Source organism: Chiloscyllium punctatum, chromosome 24 (assembly GCF_047496795.1).
Source record: "Chiloscyllium punctatum isolate Juve2018m chromosome 24, sChiPun1.3, whole genome shotgun sequence".
NCBI classification, from domain to species: Eukaryota; Metazoa; Chordata; class Chondrichthyes; order Orectolobiformes; family Hemiscylliidae; genus Chiloscyllium; species Chiloscyllium punctatum.
In genome coordinates, this window is record NC_092762.1 from 1,808,168 (window position 1) to 1,832,347 (window position 24,180).

At 46.5% G+C, this 24,180-nt stretch overlaps 1 long non-coding RNA gene across 7 annotated transcripts in view; it reads right to left on the bottom strand.

Annotated features, from left to right (window-relative positions):
* Positions 1 to 8,545: 8,545 nt before the first annotated feature.
* LOC140494441 (uncharacterized) overlaps positions 8,546 to 24,180 on the bottom strand; it is a 56,271-nt gene continuing 40,636 nt past the window's right edge. For 3 of the 7 annotated variants that reach the window (XR_011963963.1, XR_011963962.1, XR_011963958.1), the window contains one exon: positions 8,546 to 9,088. This is a non-coding gene — a long non-coding RNA (uncharacterized lncRNA). Of the gene's footprint in view, positions 9,089 to 14,635; positions 17,699 to 24,105; positions 24,177 to 24,180 lie in introns of those variants that run through there. The other 4 variants (XR_011963964.1, XR_011963959.1, XR_011963961.1 and 1 more) reach the window with 3 other exon arrangements.

Sequence of the window (24,180 nt, forward strand, 5' to 3'; positions counted from 1 at the left end):
CTGTACAGTAACCATCACAGACCGACATACCTCCCACTGTACAGTAACCATCACACCCCGACATACCTCCCCCTGCACAGTAACCATCACAGACCGACATACCTCCCACTGTACAGTAACCATCACTCCCCGACATACCTCCCACTGTACAGTTACCATCACACCCCAACATACCTCCCTCTGTACAGTAACCATCACGGCCCGACATACCTCCCACTGTACAGTAACCATCACGGCACGACATACCTCCCACTGTACAGTAATCATCACACCCCGACATACCCCCCACTGTACAGTAACCATCACACCTCGACATACCTCCCACTGTACAGTAACCATCACACCTCGACATACCTCCCACTGTACAGTAACCATCACAGCCCGATATACCTCCCTCTGTACAGTAACCATCACGGTCCGACATACCTCCCACTGTACAGTAACCATCACACCCCGACATACCTCCCACTGTACAGTAACCATCACACCCCGACATACCCCCCACTGTACAGTAACCATCACACCCCGACATACCTCCCACTGTACAGTAACCATCACAGCCCGACATACCTCCCCCTGTACAGTAACCATCACGGCCCGACATACCTCCCACTGTACAGTAACCATCACGGCCCGATATACCTCCCTCTGTACAGTAACCATCACGGTCCGACATACCTCCCACTGTACAGTAACCATCACGGCCCGACATACCTCCCACTGTACAGTAATCATCACACCCCGACATACCCCCCACTGTACAGTAACCAACACACCTCGACATACCTCCCACTATACAGTAACCATCACACCCCGACATACCTCCCACTGTACAGTAACCATCACACCCCGACATACCCCCCACTGTACAGTAACCATCACACCCCGACATACCTCCCACTGTACAGTAACCATCACACCCCGACATACCTCCCACTGTACAGTAACCATCACGGCCCGACATACCTCCCACTGTACAGTAACCATCACGGCCCGAGATCCCTCCGACTGGACAGGAACCACCACGGCCCGATATAACTCCCACTGTACTGTAACCATCACGAGCAGCATGGTTGCTCAGTGGATTGCACTGCTAGTTCACAGCACCAAGGTCCTGGGGTGACTGTCTGTGTGGAGTTTGCACGTTCACCCTGTGTCTGTGTGGGTATCCTCCCACAGTCCAAAGATGTGCACGTCAGGTGAATTGGCCATAATTAATTTCCCGTAGTATTAGGTGCTTTAGCCAGAGGGAAATTGGTCTGGGTGGATTACTCCTCTGAGGGTTGGTGTGGACTATTTGGGCTGATGGGCCTGTTTCCACACTGTAGGGAATCTAATCTACTCTCCAAGGTTCAATTCAGGAATATGATGGAATAATCATTTGTCTGAATGAGTGCAGCTCCAATAGTACTCTAATATGGACTTATTCGTGACAGGCTGTTGTATGGTGAACATCATGTCTCACAAACTTGATTGAACATTTTGAGGAAGTGACAAAGTTGATTGATGAGGGCATGGGGCTGGATGTTGCCATTTGGACCTTATCAAGGCCTTTGATATGGTTCCTTATGGCTGGAAGGTGAAGGGAAAGGGGATCAGCGGTCAGTTAGTAAGATGGATAGAGAACTGCTTGGTCATAGACTAAAGAGTAATGGTGGAACAGTGTTTTGTGATTGGAGACCTGTAAATAGATTAGCGGAGTTGCGGATTGTGAGGATCATTGCCAGAGAATACAGTAGGATATAGGTGGGCTGCAGACTTGGACAGAGAAAACACAGATATAACTTTATCTAGACAACTGTGACGTGATATGTTTTAGAAGGTCTTATGCAGGAGAGAAGTGTACAGTGGATGGAAAAACTACTGATTGAATCAGCATCCGAAAGGATCTTGGTGTACAGCTCCACAGTTCCCTGAAAGTGGTAACACGGGTGGAGAGGGTGATCAAGAAGACTAACGGCAAACTTGCAGACAAGCATCAGAGCATACAGTATGAAAATTAGCAGGTCATATTGCAGCTGTAGAGAAGCTTAGTTCGGGAACATTTAGAATATTGTGTACAGTACTGGTTGCCACACCAGCAGAACGATGTGGAAGTGTTGGAGAGGGTATGGAAAAGGTTTCCCAGGATGTTGCCTGGTTTGGAGGGTATTAGTCAGAAGGAGAAATTGAACAAACATGGTTTGTTTGCACCTGGTAACATTGGATATGGGGGTACCTGATAGATATTTACACAATTATCAGAGGCATAGATAGAAGGACAGTTAGAAGCTTTTTTTCCCAGAGTAGAAATTTCAATTACTCAAGACCGTAGGTTTTTGGTAAAGGGGAGAAAGTTTAGGAGATATGATCGGCAAGGTTTATTTTGCTTTTCCAGACAGAATGTGCAAGTGCCTGGAATGCAGTGATAGAGGGGAAGAAGCCAATATAGCAAGGTTTAAGAGGGATCTTGGCACAAGTATGAGTAAGTAGGGAACAGAATGACATGGCGGTGTCGAAGCAAAAGCGTTCTTTTTAACTTTAGAACGGCATCATGTGTCAGTGTGGTCTTGCTGGGATGAAGGGCCTGTTCCTGTGCTGGACTGATCTCGAAAACAAGGGAGTGGCGAGATGTTGACTGAATGATTACTAATGATCAACAGCCACATTCAGTGGGTCTATCCTCAACAACTTGCAGTTTCATATCCTCCCTCCCACAGTCGGGAAACTCAATATGGAGAATTTGACGTGAAAGTCCGAGCTGGTAACTGGTGACTCCATCTCGCCCCGCGCTCCTACGGCCTTCTATCTTGGATATCAACGTCTCGGTGGACACTGCACTGAGAGAAGCTGCATGTAATCCACACTCACCAATGCTGACATCTGACACGTCAGCCTCACCACGCCATCCCAGAATATCTCCGTCCCACTGACAGTGTACATTTGTACTTCAATGCTGCAGCTCAGGGTCCACTGACAACTCTCATTGCAATGCCGCTGCAAGGCCACTGTGCTCAGGGACACACCCAGCTCATGGACTATCCCTCTGGGCTGCTCACTCCGTGTTTGTACACACTCAATGATGCTGCAAGGACACTGAGCTTAGGCACACACCCAGTTCATGGACCGTCCGTCTGGGCTACTGACTCTGTGTTTGTACACATTCACTTTGAGCTGATTTGAATGCTGACAGAATTATTGCTTTGCCTTACCCTGTCTTTAGTAGTGTTACCCCTCAGCCAGAGCTACCAGGCTCACCCTCCTGCTGTATTGTTTTGGTGTTTAGATTAGATTAGATTAGATTACTTACAGTGTGGAAACAGGCCCTTCGGCCCAACAAGTCCACACCGCCCCGGCGAAGCGCAACCCACCCATACCCCTACATTTACCCCTTACCTAACACTACGGGCAATTTAGCATGGCCAATTCACCTGACCTGCACATCTTTGGACTGTGGGAGGAAACCGGAGTACCCGGAGGAAACCCACGCAGACACGGGGAGAACGTGCAAACTCCACACAGTTAGTCGCCTGAGGCGGGTCTGTTTAGCACAGACACAAACCCAGGAAGCTTGATATCATTGTCACGGTGCCCAGTAGTGAGACAAGGGGACTCAGATCCCAATCCGGGAGCTTGTATGTGGTCAGTCAGGCTCCTTCCCCTGTGAGGGGGATGAGGAGCTGAATGTTGGGGAGAGCCATGCCTCGTTTGGCTCTTTCTCTCCGATTGTGGAATGGTTCCTTCTGGAATGCGAAAATTAACAAATGTTATAAAGGGAGATGGAAAAGGTTGGTACAGCTGTTAGTGCTGGGACAGCTGGAGGAAAGGTGGCAAGGTATCCTGAGTGAGTGAGTGGGCAGCACAAACACCAACGCAGAGTGACAGAGAAGCGGTTAGAGAAAGACTGAGAGAAGATGCTGCATTCAGTGAGAGTGGGAGACCATAGGCCTTGGTGGGAGATGGGTGCAGTAACAGAGAGAGAATGTGGGCGAGGTCATTAAGTGCAGATGGTGGCACTTACCATGATGGAGGGGAGACGGTCACTGACCTGCTTCCTGCACTGCTGGGCATTCACCAAGAAGGCTGACAACTCACTGACCAGGGAACCCCCTCGGACCAAGCTGGCAGGGTATAATGTCATGGCCTCCCCTGCCAGTCCTGGAGGAAGATAATGTTCCTCTCCTGCACCATGTCATACACCAGAACCTCTGAGGCTTGGCCACAAAGTGAAGCTCCAGTTTTACCCTCTCTGCCATGTCCAGGGCAGTTTCGGAGTGATAATCCAAGTGTGTAATGACTTTTTAAAGATGGCCACTGGAACGGGGAGGCTGGTGCATTCTGGGAAATCCAGGCAGTGGGTGGTTGTTATGACAAAAGGAAAAATCATCACCTTAGTGTCAGATGAGCGGAAGAGCACACGGTCAGGAAGGGTAGTTAATGAAGCAGATTGTGGATGGCATCATGAGAAAATGCACTTCACCTTGTGGAGAGAAACCTTCCAGGAAACCCGACTAAAATCGGACTTGACCAAATCAAAAGATGGTTCAGGCCTCTGTCTGTCTGAACCAAAATAGGGATGCAGTGTGAAATATTGGGAGCAACAAACTTGGAGCGGAGAATCATAAGGAGATTCAAATCCTCAAAAAGGGGTAACACAATGTTCCAAACTGTTAAATAAAGCCGAGGAAAATGCCCTGCCTTATAGTTACCCACATTATCCAATCCTCACTGGATGCAGGGATGGTGCCGGAAGCCTGGAGAATGGCTAACACTGCAGCTTTGTTTAATGTCGAGCAAGGGACTGACAATAGGTCGCGGCTGGAATTCTGAGACAGTGGATGAACGGTCACTGAGAAAGTCCCGGGATTTGTTCAAGGAAGATTCTGTGTAATTAATCTGACTGTGTCGGTTTGAGGCAGTAACTTGTAACTGCATGTGACTTACATGGATATGATGAGAGATCCCATGGGAGCCTATTTAAAAACAGCAACTATGGGGTCCAGGTGAATGGAGCAAACAACCTAGAGAAGTGCAAGGCAATGTATTTGGGGACATCAACAAAAGAGAGGAATGGACAATAAATGAGAGAATAGTCTGTGTGGGCGGATAAATGAAGGTAGCTGGAAACATCAATCATCTCGTTAATGCAACAATTGGCATTATTTCCTCTATCAGACAAAATACGGAACTTCAGAGTTGGAAGCTTATCCTGGAACTGTATAAATAATGAGCTCAGTCACAGCTTGGAGACTGTGTACATTTCTGGTCATCCCATCACATGGAAGGATGGAATTGGACTGGAGAGGGTCCAGAGGAGATTCTCCTCCCTGTGACAGTGGAAGTGCAGTTATGGGGAACGATTGGAACGGAGGATGCTCAGAGGAGATTTGATTGGGGTGCACATATTGTCAGGAGCCTGGGTACAAAGGGAGAGAATACCTTGTTCCTGTTGGAGAGCTCAGTTACCAGTGGTGTATATTTAAGGTAATTGGTTGAAATATTTGTGAGGTTGTGAGGAAAGTTGTTATTTCACCCAGAGTATGGTCGGGATCTGGGAGTCACACATGGAAGGGGAGTAGAGGCAGAAACTCTCAAACCATTTTAAAAAGGTGCCGGGATCTGCAGCTGAAGTCCGACACTGTCTGGGGAGACAGAACTGGGGCTTCAAACAACAACGTTACATCTTGTCCAATGCAGACATTGGACAGAGTAATCTCCTCTGTACTGTGCTATTTTCTGAAATTTTCAAAGGTTACCAACATCTGATAGGATCAATACACAGGGATGAGGGGTGAGGGCAGGGAGTAGCAGTGTGCGAATTGATTAGCATCACAATAATACTGATCCCATCCTTTTACACAATGCTACTTCACTGTGTTGGCCTGCTTATCCTTCCTGTAGAAATGGGGAAAACCTTTGATTATCCAGTTCTCAGTCGTGGTCACACGACAGCCACATCTCCACAATCCCAGCTCCATCTGATCTAGCTATTTAAAGCTACCATTTCACTGGCCTTGTTGAAAGGTTCCCAGCTCCATTCTTGCCCCATTGAAGGCTGATCACAGTCAACTAATGTTTCTCACTCTTAATTATTGCATATCATTCTCTACCATCATTCTGAACTTTACAATAAAATGATCGCTGCACCCCAAAACGTTCCCCTACTGACACTGCATCCACTTGCCCCATCTCTTTCCCAAGGACCAGGTCCAACAGTGCATACTCTCTTAGGCTGGACACATACTCCTGAAGTGAGCTCTCCTCCATATAATCCAGGGATACTGGCCCCTCATGACCCTGCACCACCAATAACCCAGTCAATATCTGGATAAATTAAGTTTCTCAGTATAACTAATCTGTAGTATTATCATCGCTCTCAAATGCCCCTGCATATTTATTCTCTCCATCCTTTCCAATGGTGGCTGGCTGATAGACTGTACCTCAGTGTAATTGTACACTTTTTGTTCTGTAGCTCCAGCCAAATTCATTCCATCCTTGGATGGATCCTCATTCCCTTGGACCCCTTAACTAACGCTAATCTCAACCAGTACTTCTACCTTCATCTATTCCTTTCCCTACTATTATTTTGGAATCCTTTATACCTGGCAATATTGAACACAAAGGCCTGCCATTCCCTGAGCCAGCTCTCGCTGATCAGTACATCAGATTTCCACACACCAATCTGCATCTGGAAAGCCCCACATCCCGAGTATTCATGTCCATGTCCATAAGGCTTTCTTTCTCATTCTATCTTGCACTGATAAACTTGTTGTTGTAAATTAGTACCAACTATATCTCCCATTATTTTGAGATTCCTGGTAGTCTCCTCTACTATTCCTTTTTAAATCCTAAGCACACGCCAAGTTATTTTCAATCACTCCCAAACACCCCGTAAGAGATTTAGTCCTGGTTCTGTCACGTTAGCTCATCCAGCTTGTACAGCTGCTGCCTTCCCCAGAATCAGTCCCAATGTCCCAAGAATCTGAAGCCCTTCCTGCTGCACCATCGTTCCAGTCACACTCTCATCTACCTAAAACTCCGAGTTCTGTTCTCACTTGGAGACGGCACTGGCAGTAACCAAGGGATTGCTACATTTGAGGTCCTGCTTGCTTACCATCCACCAAGCTCCCTAAATTCTGATTCCCAGACCACTTCAACCTTCCCTCCCAGGTCATTCCTACCAACATGGCTGCTCACTGTCCATAAGACGAATGTCCTGCAGACACCGTGACATTCTTCACTCCACTATCCTGGAATTACAGGAACACTGACACCTTCTTCAATTTCCTGACTCCCCTGTGCCTATTACTCCACCTTCCTTATCCCCCACATCCCCCCCCCCCCCCCCCCCCCGCCACCTCCTGTACAGTCAGGCTGCTTGTGGTGCAGCAGACATGGCTCCGACTGCCCTCCCTGAGCATCCAGCACCTTCATCAGCTTCCAAACCAGGAAACTGAATTGGGACGGAGATATCAGGATATTATCCCATTCCTTGAATGTTTCTCTGCGATTGTCTATTCCCCTGTTCCCTTTCTTCTTCTCAGCTGTCATGTCTGCAGGGTGATCTACTCTGTGTGTGTACTATCCCCCTAATTCTCAGCATCACAGATGTCCCATTGAGTCTCTAGTCACTGTCTGAGCTCCAACACCCAGTGTCCAACTAGGACACGAGCAGGGGCTATAACATCCCAATGTAACAGAACACATTTTCCATCTGACAAACATGTCTTGTCATGTCTTAAAATGCAACATGTCTAGAGTAACTTCATTCTTAGTAATTAATTAAGTTAATATCAGGGAAATAACATTAATGGTTAACTCTCTAATTCCACTATGGCTTACTGAGGATAATTTATTATATTGGCTCAGAATTTCACTTCTTCCTCTTAGTTGTGAGTTCAACTCTTATTTCAGAAGTTGACAAAATACATTTGCTGACTTACAGCAGTTAACTGACAGTCGCTAATAACAACGTCATTAGAAGCCAATGAAACTTATAGCCTTTTCTGTGATGGCTCGAGCCCTTCTGTCAAACTCGGTGCAGGCAGGTCCAAGTAGCAGAAAGTTATCTCTCTGACTCCCAGGGACGTGTAATCCTCCAGCTCCCACTCCACTCTGCTCCCTCACAGGGTCACCGTCTCTGTGACTCCCAGGGACGTGTAATCCTCCAGCTCCCACTGCACCCTGCTCCCTCACAGGGTCACCGTCACTGTGACTCCCAGGTACGTGTAATCCTCAAGCTCCCACTCCACTCTGCTCCCTCACAGTGTCACCGTCTCTCTGACTCCCAGGGATGTGTAATCCTCCAGCTCATACTGCACTCTGTTCCCTCACTGGGTCACCGTCTCTGTGACTCCCAGGGACGTGTAATCCTCCAGCTCCCACTCCACTCTGCTCCCTCACAGTGTCACCGTCTCTGTGACTCCCAGGGACGTGTAATCCTCCAGCTCCCACTCCACTCTGCTCCCTCACAGGGTCACCGTCTCTGTGACTCCCAGATACGTGTAATCCTCCAGCTCCCACTCCACCCTGCTCCCTCACAGGGTCACCATCTCTGTGACTCCCAGGTACGTGTAATCCTCAAGCTCCCACTCCACTCTGCTCCCTCACAGTGTCACCGTCTCTCTGACTCCCAGGGATGTGTAATCCTCCAGCTCATACTGCACTCTGTTCCCTCACTGGGTCACCGTCTCTGTGACTCCAAGGGACGTGTAATCCTCCAGCTCCCACTCCACTCTGCTCCCTCACAGGGTCACCATGTCTGTGACTCCCAGGCCTTGACCCTCAGTGCTGATTTATATCCTCCCACTTTGGTGCTTCTGTAACACCCAGGTGAGTGTGAGCCTCATGTTCCTGCTTCAAGTTGCTGCCTCACGTGGTCACTCCCTTGTGACTTGGTGCTGGTTTAGAGCCTCCTGCTCTGCTGTTTGTTCAACACCAAGTCCCAGTCGGCCCCGATCCTCGCTGCTGATTTATATTCTCCAGCTTTGTGCTGCTCAAGGTCAGGTTTTCTCCCTTTGTCATTCCCAGCTAATGGTAGGCCTCAAGCCTCAGCTGAGATGTATAATATCCCACTCCACACTGCTCCCACATAGGATCGCCGCTGTGCCTTGGAGGACAGAGGAAAAGAGGAGGTTTAGAGTATACAGAGGGTGTTACAGTGATTGAGCGAGCTGTCGGGGATGGAACAGGTTATCTGGAGAGGTAGGCAGACCTGCAGTGTCTAAAGCAGGTTACTGGAAGATACAGGGAGGATTGTAGGCACTGAGGGAGGCAAAATAAATAGAGAGATGGTGGTTTGTTGGTTACGGAGCCTTGTAGACTCTAAAGGGCTTTTTGTGAGCTACTTACTGAGATGTGAAGACTTCAACAAATTCAAATTGACAGCCAGTAAGTGTTGTACGGTACTGGAGACTGTTGGATGTTACAGAGTTAGAAGACTCGCAGTAACTGGGGGGGTTACAGATGTTTGAAGCACTCGTGATATTCAAGGACCCTCAGGACATAAGGAGGTACAGAGATGGGAGCATTGCAAATTAGTGGGATTGCAGCGGCTGGAAGAGCTAACATGGATAAGGGGGATGAAAAGTACCAATTTAGCACAACCAGCCGCTGTAATTCACAGAGATTTAAGGAAGGGAACCTGTGCTGTCATTGATTACAGTTATATGGAGAGTTGCAGATACCGAGGGGTTACAAATTTAGAAAGGAAGAGGTTATAGAAAATCAGAAGTTTAAACAAGAATAAAAACATTTGAGAGATCATGAGTGTAGATGGGAATGGAGGTGGTGAGACATTCTGATGAACAATAAGTGTTGTCGGTAGAGGAAGATGTCACATATACAGGAAGAGCTGCATTGTCTATGCATTTACAGACATGAGGAGTGTTGTGGCGCCTGCTGGAGGGGATACAGATAACAGCATTTCCATCGGCTGGTGCAGTGGTTCAGGAAGGCAGCTCACCACCACCTTCTCAGGGACAACTCCAAATCAACAATACATCCAGCAATTCGCATGACCACGAGTGAATAAATAAATAAAAGATCTTCAAGCAGCACGGAGGTCACTCAGGAAGGCTCTTTCAACAGTCCTTCACAAACCCGGAACCACTATACCCTGGAAGTACATTAGTTCCAGGTGCACGGGAACACCAGCATTTCCAAAGTGACTGCCAAGCCACACTCCATCCTCCCAGCGCTGTATCTGTCCCTACACCAAAAGGACTGCAGTGCGTCAGGAAGGCAGGTTACCATCACCTTCTCCAGGGAAGTAGAAATGGGAAGGTAATGATGGCCGAGCAAGTGATGGCCACATCCCATCAATGAATTTGAACAAGGGAAACTCATGGACTGTTCATGTCCCCTTTGCTTCCTCCACACAACCCACATTCCTATCGAGTTCGATGTCAGCAACAAACATGGAATCAGTCGATTTTGTCCACCATCAAATGTATCGAATCCCTTTGTGAATAGTTAGGGGTCAAGCACTAATCCATTTATTCCCGCTTAGTTTTCAGTTAAAGAATTCCCATACCATGCCAGTACATTCCCTCCAACCCCACACATGTTAATTTTGCTTATCCTCCTCTTCATTGGGACCTTGTTGAAATATTTATAAAATTCCCGACAAACCGTTCCTCCCTTTTATCTACTTTGCTGTTTACAGCCAGACAGGAAATCAAATCCGGCAGGGTTTATGAAATGGAATTTCAGGTTCAGAACAACATGCTTGGCATGGATAGAGGATTGGCTGATTGACAGAAGACAGGGAGTGAGTATAAAGGAGTTGTTTTCACGATGGGATCTGGTGATGAGGGGAACTCCGCAGGGGTCAGTGTTGGGACCACGCTGTACATGTCATGCATTAACAGTCTGGAAAAAAATGTGAAGGGGGACAAGAACTAGTTTTCCAAGAATGAGCCCAGAATGAAATGCTTGTCATATGAGGAGCAGGTGAAGTCTCTGGATCTGTACTCGATGAGGTTTAGGAGGCAGTGGCTGAAACTCATTCAAACTTACACAATACTGAGGGGCCTAAATGGAGATGATGTGGGGAAGATGTTTCCACTCGGCAGAGAGACTAGGGGCCAAGGGCACATCTTCCGTGTGAAGGTACGACCCGTTAGAATGGAGATGTGAAGGAATTTATTCAGCCAGAGGGTGATGGATCAGTGGAACTCACTACCTCATGGGACTGTGGAAGTAAGTAATTCAGTGCATTTAACTCAGAGATAGATAGGCTGTTCATGAACGAAGAGATCAATGGTTACAGGGAGTAGCTGAGAGAATGGGGCTCACACAAAATACAGCCATATTTGAATGGTGTGGCAGTTTCGATAGACTGAATGGCCTAATTCTATTCTTGTACCCGATGGTCTTGTGGACAGTGCTTATTCCATAGGTTTCTAAGTGTGCATTTGTCCTTTCTGCCATATCGTTTACCATGCATTCGGGCATTTTCCTAATTTTTGCAGTCACCTCTTGGTTTCAGACAGACTGCAGAAAGCTGCACCACAGAGTAAGGTGGGGAGCCTTGTGTATAAACCTCAGAAAGGTGGTATACAAGGTCAGCAGGTCATAAAGAAGGCAAGTGGAATGCTGGGATTGATTCCAAAGGGAATGGAGAATAACAGTAGGGAAAGCCTGTAACAATTATAGAGAGTTCCAGTCAGCTCACACTGAGAATACTGTGAACAGGTTCGGTCCCCTATCTTGAGGGGGAATGTTCTTGCATTGGAGGCAGCCCAGAGAAGGTTCAACAGACTGTTGCTCAAAATGGAAGGTTATTGATTGAGTAGGTGGAGAAGGTTGAACTTGAACTCATTAGAATTTAGAAAATGAGGCAAAATTATTCATACACCGAATATCCTTGTGTTCTTACAGGTTCGGTACTGAGACGTTGTTCCCCTGAGCAAGAATCTGTAACCGGAGATAATGGGGAATGCAGGCACGAGGGAAGCTTACATAGAAAAGCAGGGAGACTGGAGGATGTTATAGAGTTCGGATGGTTTGAGATCACTGTTGGTGGTTAGAGATCAAATAGGTTGTCGGGATGAAAGATATCTCATAGAGGTAGAAGATTATCAGTCCAGAAGAAGTTACAGCGATATGGAGGAATATAGGGACTAGAGATTACACAGATAGGGCTGGTAGGTGGAGCTCCAGGAGATACAGAGACTGGAAGGTGGTCGGGACTGGAGATTACACAGATATGGATGGTAGTTGGAGCGACAGGAGGTTTTGGAGAAAAGGAGGGGCGTAGGCACTGGAAATTACAGAGATAGTGGTGGTGGTCGGAGCTGCAGGAGTTTTTAGAGAAAGGGAAGATTTGAGGGACTGGAGATTGCATAGAAAAGGGTGACAATTGGAGATGCAGGACTTACAGAAATGGGGACGGTTGTAGGTCTGGAGTGTACGCAGATAGGGATGGTGGTTGGAGCTTATGGAGTTTATAGGATAGGGAGGATTGTTAGTGCTGGGGATTACACTAACAAGGACAGTACTTGGATCTGCAGGGATCAGTGAGATAGGGAGGTTCAAAGTGGCTGGATAAGTTCACAGAGCCAGGGAGAATTTTTGCGATTGAAGAACTCAGAGATACTGAGGATTGTAAGGCCACAGGAGTTCAGAGAGTTAGTGGGGTCTATGAAGGCAGGATTGCAGCATTCCCATCAGTTACAGAGATGTGGAGTGCTGCTATGGAGGAGGTTACAGAAATCAAGAGGGTTGGAGATGCTGGAAGATGTGACAACGACAGTGAGCTGTAGTATTTGAGGAGGTTACAGCGACAGGGTGCATTGAGGAGTTGGAGGCTGCTACAGGTGTTAAACCTTACATCGATCAGGGGAGTTGGAATGTCTGGAGATAGAGAACGAGAATTGCATGGAATGAAGAATATCATTGTATTCAAAGGAGTCAGGGAAGATACAGGGAGATCTGAACGGACCACAGGTGATCAAAAGGACAGTGAGGCTTCTCACTGTAGGATGGGGCAGTTTACGCAGACAGTGAGTATTTTATGGAATGGTACTAGTTACTGAGATTACAAAGTTGTATAGAATTGAGGAACGAACAGAGATGTGAAAGGCTGTAGTTAATGAAGACATTTGTCAATGTCGGCTACTAAGGTTCTGGAAATTAAATGGATGTGAGAGCTGGACAGTCTGTTAGAGCTTACAGAGACAGGAACATCAATAGAGCTTGGTGACAATAACACATATTAGGAAGCATGACACACACTGGAGGAGGTTCCTGCGGTAGAGAGGGTTCTGGGCGAGGGTGACGTTTACACAGATAGAGGTGTAAGAGCTGGAGAAGATTATGGACATGATTAGAAAGATAGAGACCACAGGAGCTTACATTGACAGGGCGGGTGAAGTGACGGGAGGAGGTTACATAGATAGAGAGTTTTGTAGGAACTGGATTGAGAGAGTCACAGGCATTGGAGTGGGTTCTACAGGTTGCGAGTGGTGCAGCAACCAAACGCAGAGGATGACGCAGATAGGGAGGATGGTAAGATCTCCACATTATCAGAGGGTTTTAGGACTGGAAGAGTTTACATAGAAAAGGAGGAATGTTGGAGCTGTCGGAGTTTACAGAGACTGGGCGGTTTGGAGGGTTTGGGGTTATTTATGGATAGAGGTATATTTTTAGGGACTTTAATATGGAACGCAGAGGTAGAGTTTAGATTAGACTAAATCCCCGACAGTACTGAAACAGGCACTTCGGCCCAACAAGTCCACACCGACCTAACACGATGGACAAATTAGAATGGCCAATGCACGTAATCTGAATATCTTTGGACTGTGGGAGGAAACCAGAGCACCTGAAGGAAATCCACGGAGGCATGGGGAGAATGTGCAAGCTCCACACAGACAGTCACCCAAGCCTGGAATCAAACCTCAGTCCCTGCCACTGTCAGGCATCAGTGTTCATCACGGAGCCACCATGATGCCCCAAATTACAGAGTTACACAAAGAGAGAGTTTGAGATGGTGGGAGGGTTGTAGGATGTGGAGGAGCAAATAGAGGTATATGGTGTTGTTTCAGCTGGAAAAGGGTCTGTAGCTGTTTATATAGATAAGGAGGTCTTTAGGGATGGGAGATGGTTACTGAGGTCGTGTGGTGCTATAGGCCAGGAGGCAGGAATATGATCGGGCCTGCAGAAGGTTACAGTGATATCATGGTCTCTTGGGGCTTGAGAAAGATACACAGGTCGGTATTTTGGTCCGGGCTGAACGACTTTACAGAGACAGGGTAGACTGTAGTTGTTTTGCAAGACTACAGGAATAGGGATTATTGTACTGAGTCCAGGATGAGGTTATTGAGATTGGGCATGTTATTGAGACTGGAGCAATTTACAAATTGGGAGAGTCGTCAGCATTGGAGTAGGTTTCAAATATATAGCAGGATTATGGGAGGGGTGGAGGTTACAGAAATAAGACATTTCCTGGGAATTACAAGCATTCAAGACACTAGTACAGATGAGTTGGACCAAAAGGTGCGTTTCCTTGCTGTATGACGCTTTCACACGACAAGAGACAGTGTGAGAGGGGAACCTAGAACAGAAAGATCCCAGGTTTCAATACCACCTTCCTAAGGGAGGCCTGCTTTCCCCTCTGTTGTACTGATCCTCACTAAGACAGCACAGACCTGGATTGATAACTGTGAACTTCCTATATTGTCAGAGGAAGGCTCAGTACAGCAGAGATGAAAGTAAACAAGAGGGTGGGGATTGAGCCTGGGATCTTCATGCTCTGTGTTCACCCTTCAACACTGTATCTGTATTGTGTCTTCTGTATCAAACATCAATCCCTTAAATACGCTCTGCTCTGTTCACTGTGAGTGACCGTACCTCATTGCAGTATTTACTGAAGGTTCCAGATCTCACAATTCATCTCTCTCTGGCTGACTAACCATCCTCAATGAGGTGATTGACGAGATAGGGGTTGGGAATTCTGCTGAGTCAGGAATATCCTGAGTACAGACAGAAGACAGAGAAATAGACAGAATGGGAAATTAGACTGATGCATTGAGGGTTACACATGGAGAATGACACTGAGTCCCAGAGATCTGAAATATCCCAGTCTCCATCCCTGGCCTGTGCTGCCTCGACTCTCTGAAGTGGAGAATTCTGTTGGCTCAGGATCTGGAGTAGCTGCAAAAGGTGGAATCAGAGACAGCAATTAGACCCTGACAGTGACAGATACCAAATGGACAGATACTGAGTGATATCACCAGAGTGCAGGAAGGCATCAGGATCAAACCACAGTCAGGAAGAAGAGTGTTTGATTCATGGTGAACTGGGATCAGTACTCAGGGATGAGGGAGCTATCAGTGAGCCAGGCAATGGTCTGGTGTTACTCTCACTAGACTGTTCATCCAGAATTTAATGCTGGTGTCAGGCATACCCATGTGAATTCTCAATAGCCTTTAAGGAAGGAAATCTGTTATAGGCAGCTGGTCTGGCCTACATATGAATTCAGACCCACAACAATGGGACTGACACTCAACTGCCCTCTGACATGATCTAACAAGCCACTCAGCTCAAGGGCAGCTCAGGGTGGGCATGAAGTGCTGGCCAGCCAAAGACAGCAACATCCCATGAATGCTTTAAAACTAACCCTGCTGATAGCAGTATCCTGGCCAGTCATATCAGTAGGTTTATTTACAGAGAGGATTCGGGGATAGGGTTCAGGTGAAAGGAGCTTTCCAAATTCAAAGATGAAAGGTGAAGCATCGGAACAGCATGGGGAATGGGGCTGAAGACAAGCAGAAAGGAACGGGAAGGGACAGAGTTGAACTAAAACTGTACATCAGTGAGTAGGTTTGTGACAGGACATTGTGGGAAAGAGGAAATTATAATGTTCTTTTCTGGAATTGCCAAAGTATCTGCAATAAGGTAATAGATTAGTGACATAGAGATAGCTGAGATTTAGTCACCAGACAGTCATAATTACAGTGTGAACAAAAGGTGGAACATAAATATTTAATGGTAAACAACCTTAATGGATCTCAGGCCGAATAGGAGCGCAGGAGCCTAACCCTGACAGTGATGTGGAACAAAGGCAGTACAGAGAAAGCATTTGGCCTCAGATGATGTGGCTTAATCAGCCTGAATGTGAATTCTATGTCCTACGAGAGAAAAGCACAGCAGAAGAACTTTTATTTTTAAGGCTCCCTAGCAGCATTTCGTTGTTCATCACTGCAATAAACAGGAATTTGTTGGAATTTGTAACAAAGGTGGTGTGATAATTTTGAGAGACTTCAATATTTGCATGATCTGGGACAGTCGCACTGGCAAGAATGATATTCTGCAAGCTCCTGTTTGAATGTTTTTGTCAGTGTTTCTTTGAGTAACATATTGTCCAAATGGCTAGGGATGTCACTATCTCAGATCAACCGTTGAGTGATGAAGCTGACTGAAGGAGTGATGTAACACAGAGATCCTCCAGGAGATTGCAATATGGTGGAATTCAAAGAGATTATCAAGTTTTCAAGTGACCATAAAAATCACATGAGCATCAGAAACAAAGCCAATTACATGAGTGCAAGTGGAGAACTGACCAAGGTAAACAGGGGAAACCGACTAAAATATATGGTTGTAAGTGAACAGTGGAAAACAATTAGGGTCATACAGTCATAGAGATATACAGCTGAGAAATAAGCCCCTCAGTCCAATTCATCCACGCCGACCAGATGTCATAACCATTCTTGTCCCATTTACCGGCATTTAGCCCATATCCCACTAAACCCTTCCTATTCATATCGCCATCCAGGTGCCTTTTAAATGTTGCAACTATACTAGCCTCCACCACTTCCTCTGGCAGTTGATTCTGTACATACAACTCCCTCTGCATGAAATATTTGCCCCTTAGGTCCCTTTTAAATCTTTCACCTCTCACTTGAACTTATGCCTTCTGTTCTGGACTCCCCTACCCCAGGGATAAGACCTTGTCTGTTTATTCTAACCATGCTCCACATGATATTATAAACCTCGATAAGGCCAGCCCCTCAGCCTCTGACACTCGACTGTTTTCCCTCGAGTCTTTGTTACAAATTCCAACAAATTCCTGTTTATTGCAGTGATGAACAATGAAATGCTGCTCGGGAGCCTTATAAATAAACGTTCTTCTGTTGTGCCTTTCTCTCCAGCTGACACTCTTCACTCCATTGGCTCATCTGATAAAGAGGAGACAGTGAGGTCTACAAATGTTGGAGATCAGAGTTGAGTGTGTATTGCTGGAAAAGCACAAGTCAGGCACCATCTGAGTAGCAGGATAGTCGATGTTTTGGGCTGGAGCCCTTCCTCAGGAATGAGGCTGGGAGCCTCGGAGGTGGAGAGATAAATGGGAAGGGGAGTTGGGGGAAAGGTCACTGAGAGTGCAATAGGTGGTTGTTGATGGGGATAAGATTGTTAGGTCAGAGAGGACGGTGGAGCGGATAGGTGGGAAGGAAGATTGACAGGTGGGACAGGTCATGAGGGTAGCGCTGAGCTGGATGGTTGGAACTCGGGTAAGGGGGGAGGGGAAATGAGGAAACTGGTGACGTCCACATTGATGTCATGGGGTTGAAGGGTCCCAAGGCAGAAGATAAGACGTTCTTCTCTCTTCCTTCCTCAGGTGGTGAGGGAGTGGCGAAGTTCTCGGCAGAGTGGGAGGGGGAGTTCAAATGTTTGGCCACAGGGCGGTGAGTTGATTTTCAGGTGTCGTGGAGATGTTCTGTGAAGCAAGATGTGAGAAGGCATCAGTTTCCTCATCTCCTCGCAGACCACTTTAGAGAACATCTCCTAACATCTGCACCAATCAACCCCACCGCCCTGTTGGCCAGGATTCAAACCTGTGTGGGCAAGCCCCAATGGATTTCTAACCCATCGCCTAAACCACATGTCTACCACCACATGCTTACAGAGGATACAGAGCTAAGGAGGATTGTAGGGACTGGAAGATGTTTCACAGTTTAAGAGTGTAGTGGGGACTGGAGGAAAATACCAAAATCTGGAGGGTTTAAGATTGAAGGATTCTGCAGAGAAATGTTACAAGGTTAAAGCCAGGATTCTTGACAGTGAGGAGTAACAGAAAATTCTTGGGGTCAACGTCCAGAGATTCTTCAAAGTTGCCAACCAAGTTGTTAAGGGTTGTTAAGAAAGCCAATGATGTGTCAGCTTTCCTTAGTAGGGGATTGAGTTTAAGAGCTGTGAGGTTATGCTGCAGCTTGATACAGCCTGTGGTTAGACCACAATTGGAATATTGTGCTTAGTTTTGGTTGCCTCATTTCAGGAAAAACGTGGAAGCTTTGGAGATGGTGCAGAGGAGATTTATCAACATTCAGCCTGGACTGGAGGGGAGGACTTATGAAGAAAGGTTGAGGAGCAAGGGCTTTTCTGTTTGGAATAAAAAAGGATGAGAAGTGACTTGATAGAGGTGTATGAGATGATGAGAGGCATACATAGAGTGGGTGGCCTGAGTTTTTTTTTCCAATTGCGAAAATGGCTATATCTTGGAGGCAAAATTGTCAGGTAATTGGAGGAAGGTTGAGGGGTGATGTCAGAGGGAGGTACTTTAGACAGAGTGTGGTGGATGAGTGGAATGTATTGCCCGTATTGGTGGTAGAGTCAGATACATTAGGACATTTAAATACATTTTGGACAGGCACATGAGTGACAGCAAAATTAATTTCTCAAAATGGAGACCTGTGACCAGTGGAGCAGTCCCAGCACGGACCACAGGGATCCGTGCTGGGACCACTGTTGCTTTCGATACATATCAATGATTTGGAAGAAGGTATCGGTTCCTTGATTAGTTTGCAGATGACACTAAGATTAGTGGAGTAGCAGACAGTGAACGGGACTGTCAGAGAATACTACAGAATATAAATGGATTGGAGAGGCGGGCAGAGAAACGGCAGATGGAGTTCAATCTTGGCAAATGCAAGGTGATGCATGTCGGAAGATCCAATTCAAAAGTGAACCCACAGTAAATGGAAAAGTCCTGGGGAAAATTGATGTACAGAGATGTCTGGGTATTCAGGTCTATTATTCCTTGAAGGTGGTAATGCAGGTCAGTAAAGTGGTCAAGGTGGCATACGGCATACTTTCCTTCATTGGACGGGGTATTGAGTACAAGAGTTGGCAGGTAATGTTACAGTTGCTTAGGAGTTTGGTTTAGAATATTACGTACAGTTCTGGTCTCCACATTACCAAAAGGATGTGCATGCTTTGGAGAGGGTGCAGAGGAGGTTCAGCAGAATGTTGCCTGGCATAGAGGGCGCTAGCAATATGGAGAGATTGAATAGTTTTGGATTATTTTCATTAGAAATACAAAGTTTGATTGGGGACCTGATTGAGGTCTGCAAAATCATGGGATTTATAGACAAGGTGAATAGCAAGAAGCTTTTTTCCCCAGAGTGCGAAACTCAATTACTAGGGGTCACGAGTTCACAGTAAGAGAGGAAAGATTTAGGGCAGATATGCGTGGCAGGCCCCCATACGCAGAGAGTGATGGGGTCCTGGAACACTTTGCCAGCGGAGGAGGAACAGGCAGGAATGATAACGTCAGTTAAGATGTATCCAGACAGATGCCTGAATGGGCAGGGAGCAGATCCTCACAAAATAGGTGAAGGGTTTAGACAGAGAATCTGGATCAGCGGAGTCTTAGTGGGCTGAAGAGCCTGTTCCTGTGCTGTGATTTTCTTTGTTCTTTCAATGGTCTGCAGGTTAAATTGATCTTAGAGTAGGATAAAAGATTGGCACAACACTGAGGGCTGAAGGGCTTGTACTGTGCTGTACTGTTCCTTGTTTTAAATAGGGAGAGTTACGATGGCAGGAAGAGGTTTCAGGAGGCTGGAGAGGATGGGATCTGAATGAATAGACACATTAGGAAGGGTTTACTAGGATTGTCGGAGGTAACAGAGACAGCAATAATCTGATCTGGAGAAGACGACCCAGACTGGGAGGGTTGTGGTGAGTGGAGGTGGTTTCACAGGGAGCACATCGAGCCCCAGGATGTTACAGAAATGTGGATAGCTGTACTGTCTACATGTGTTCATGAAGATGGAGAGGTTGGGAGGGATGGAGCAGTTTACAGAGAGAAGGATGTTAGTAGGATGGAGCGGTTTACATAGACAGGGAGGATTTTCGGTGAATGGAGGAGATTATAGAGATAAAGTGGATTGTATAAACTGGAGGACCAAACAGAGATATGGAGAGTAGTCGTGACTGAAGATGTTTACAGATATAGGACGTTTAACTTTGCAGATTATTTAGATATGAAGAGTGTGGAGTCTGACAGATTTTCCAGAAGGGCAGTAATTTTGGTTGGAGACAGTTTCACAGATTAGGGAACATTAGTAACCTCCTCCAGAATGGTCAAAGTGGGAAGGGTTGTAGGGGAGGGTGACATTTACACAAGTAGGGGCATAAATGCTGGAGAAGGTTGTAGAGATGAGTAAATGGATGGAGATACAGGAGGGGCTTACATTGAAAAGGTGGGTGCTAGCGATGAGATGATGTTACACAGAGAGTGAGTCTTGTCCGAACTGGTTCGCGAGAGTCACAGGCTTTCAGTGGGTTCGACAGATTGGGAGTGCTCCAGGGACCTGAGAGGGTTGTTGTGTCTCCACCGAGTGATCGGGTCTTTAGGACTGGAAGAGGTTACGTAGATACGGAAACATCGAAGACAATGTGTGCCGCCTTCTTTTTCTTGAACAGAGCCTCAATATCCCCCATCAGCCATGGATCCCTAAACCTGCCAGCTTTTCCCGTCACTCTAACAGAGATCACACTTTTAAAATCCTCCCATTTGCCAGTCATTCCATTTCCTTCAAACAGACTCACCCAGTTGACAGGAGCATGATGTGGAGGAGCTGGTGTTGGACTGGGATGGACAACGTTAAAAACCACCCAACCCCAGCTTACAGTCCAGCGGGTTTATTTGGAGGCACTGGGTTTCATCGCGCTGCTCCTTCAGCAGGTGGTTGTGGAGCACAATAATCAGGCACAGAATTTATAGCAACAGGATTGCAGTGTCATGGAATGTAATACCAAACATATTTAGTTGAAGTTTTCATCTTTCAGAATGATCACCTGGATTTCGAAAGCTGGTCCTTTGAATTAAACCTGTTCGACTATAACCTGGTGTTGTGTGATTTTTAATTCACCCAATCGACCTCTGCTCAATCTGCCAAATAGCCCCAAAATTGGCCCTGCTGCAGATTAAGACCTTAATCTGTGGACCTGCCTGATCTTTTTCCATAACGATGTTAAAACGAGGACAGTTGTGGTCATTGGACCCAAAGTGCTCTCCGACTGACACTTCAGTCACTTGCCTGAACTCATTTTCTGAGGGGAGGTCTCGTTTTCAGCTGCCTGAGTAGAGTGGGGCCCTCTCCATTTTGATCGAGGAAACTTTCTTGGACACATTTGACAAATTCCACCCCATACAGGACCTTTTACACTCCGGGTGGTCCAGTCAATCCAGGGGAAGGTAAAATCTCCAACCAATACTATTCTATTATTTCTATAGGTACCTGCAATCTCTCTACACATTTTCTCCTCTAGTACCCGCTGGCTATTTGTGGGTCCAGAACACAATCCCAGCAGACTGACTATCCCCTTTTTGATTCTAAATTCTAACCATATGACCTCATTTGATCACCCCGAAAGAGTATCCTCTCTCAGCACTGTTGTTATGTCCTCCCTTACCAAAAGGGGCAACTCCCCCTCCTCACATACTTGCCCTTCTATCACGCCTGTAGCTTCCGTGTCCTGGAACACTGAGTTGCCAGTCCTGGCCTTCTCCCAGCGATGTTTAGGTTATGGTTATAATATCCTAGTCCCCAGAGCCAATCCATGCTCTGATCTCGTCTGCCTTACCTGTCAGGCCTCATGTCTCAAAATAAATGTCCTTTAAACCAGAAGTCTTTTCCCTCCCTTTACTGTGCCCCTAGATATCCTGGATAGAAAACATGCTCTCGATGGCTGATGCATTTTTCCCTTGACTGATCAATGGGCCGTCTCTTACTTAGAGTCAAAAACCCTGCCAAACTAGTTTAAACCCTCTGGGGTAAGACAAACAAATCTCCCCCCCCAGGGATACTGGTGCACCTCTGGTTCAAGTCTAACCTGCCCCCCTTTTTCAGGTCACCTCTACCCCAGAAGAGATCCCAATGATCCAAGAACTGAAAACCCTGCCCCCTCCACCAGCTCCTCAGCCACGTATCCATCTCGCCAATCTTTCTATTTCTACCCTTATTGGCATGTGGCACTGGGAGTATTCTGGAGATCACAACCCTTGAGGTATTGCTTTTTAACTTCTTTCCGCACTCCCTGTACGTATTTCACAGGATACCATCCCTTTGACTAACTGTGTCATGTGGACCAATGTGAACAATAACCTCTGAATATTTATCCTTCCACTTCAGAATGTTCTGTAACTGCTCAGAGACATCCTTGACCCTCATACCAGGGAGGCAGCACACCATCCTGGGGTCTCTTCTGCAGCCACACAACCGAACCTCCTATCAGTATCACTATCAATAGAGAGGATCGGACAAACAGAGATTGGGAGGACTATCTGCAGTTGGGTTTATATTTGGAAAGTGGGAGTACGTTAAAGCGATGCAGTGAGAGTTCAGGGCCAGTGTGTTCCTGACGAGGGAATAGTAAAGGCAGCTGGTCCAGCAAATACTAATCAAGTGATATCGTGAGTTTGATAAACAAAATACACTGCAATAAACACAGGTGAAGCCATTCAAAAAGTATAGGGAGTGCAAGTTGGGCTCCAGAAAAATGAATGTATTTTAGCAGTATAGTAAGGATAGGAAAATTACTGAGGGAAGAGTTGGAAACTAAAGGACCAATCTGTGCATGGAGCCAGAGGGAGTAGGTGAGAGCTTCAATTAATACTTCCCATCTGTATTCACACAGGAGAAAGGCATTGTACCCGGGGACTTCAGTTGGGATGGCAAGATCAATAAGGCGGAAGTGTTCAATTTGTTCACATGCATAAAGTTGGAGGAATCCCCAGTGCCCAATGAAATGTATTCCAGGCTGCTATGGGAGGTAAGGAAGGAGATTGCTGGGGCCCTGATGGATATGTTTAATACTTTGTTGGCCACAGGTGAAGTGCTGAATGACTGGAGAATCGCTAATGTGGTTCCTTTATTCAAGAAGGGCAGCAGGGATAGGCCAGGTAATTACAGAGCAGAGAGTCTGACAGCAGGGGCAGGGAAATCATTCGAAACAATTCTGATTGACAGAATGAATCAACATTTGGAAAGGCAAAGATCAATTATGGATACTCATCACGAATTTGATAAAGATCCTGTCCCAAATTCAGCAGAGATTTTTGTTTGAAATTATGATTGAGGATTTTGATGAGGGCAGTGCAGAAGCTGTAGGTTACATGAAGTTCATTAAGGAGCTTGACAAAGTCCCTCATGGAATGCAGGTCCAACAGACCAATGGGATCCAAGGCAATTTGACAACCTGGATCCACAACGGTGGAGGGTAAGTTTTGTGTTTGAAATTCTTTCACCAGCGGGTGTACCACAGGGATCTGAGCAGCAACCATTGCTGTTTATTATAGAAAATAGAACATCGAAAAGTACGGCACAGAACAGGCCCATAGGCCCACGAAGTTGTGCTGAGATTTAATCCTAATGTAAAATATAGTAACTTAACCTACGGACCCTTAGATTAGATTACATGACAGTGTGGAAACAGGCCCTTCGGCCCAACAAGTCCACACCGACCCGCCAAAGCGCAACCCACCCATACCCCTACATTTATCCCTTACCTAACACTACGGGCAATTTAGCATGGCCAATTTACCCTAACCTGCATTCTTTGGACTGTGGGAGGAAACCAGAGCACCCGGAGGAAACCCACGCAGACACGGGGAGAATGTGCAAACTCCACACAGACAGTCACCTGAGTCGGGAATTGAACCCAGGTCTCTGGCGCTGTGAGGCAGCAGTGCTAATCACTGTGCCACCGTGCCGCCCCTCAACTCACTACTATCCATGTGCATGTCCAGCAGTCGCTTAAATGTCCCCAATGACTTCGCTTCCACCAGCACCGCTGGCAATGCATTCCATGCATTCACAACTCTCTGCGTAAAGAACCTACCTCTGATGTCTCCTTTATACCTCCCTCCTAATATCTTCAAACTACGACTTCTCGTACCAGTCAATCCTGCCCTGG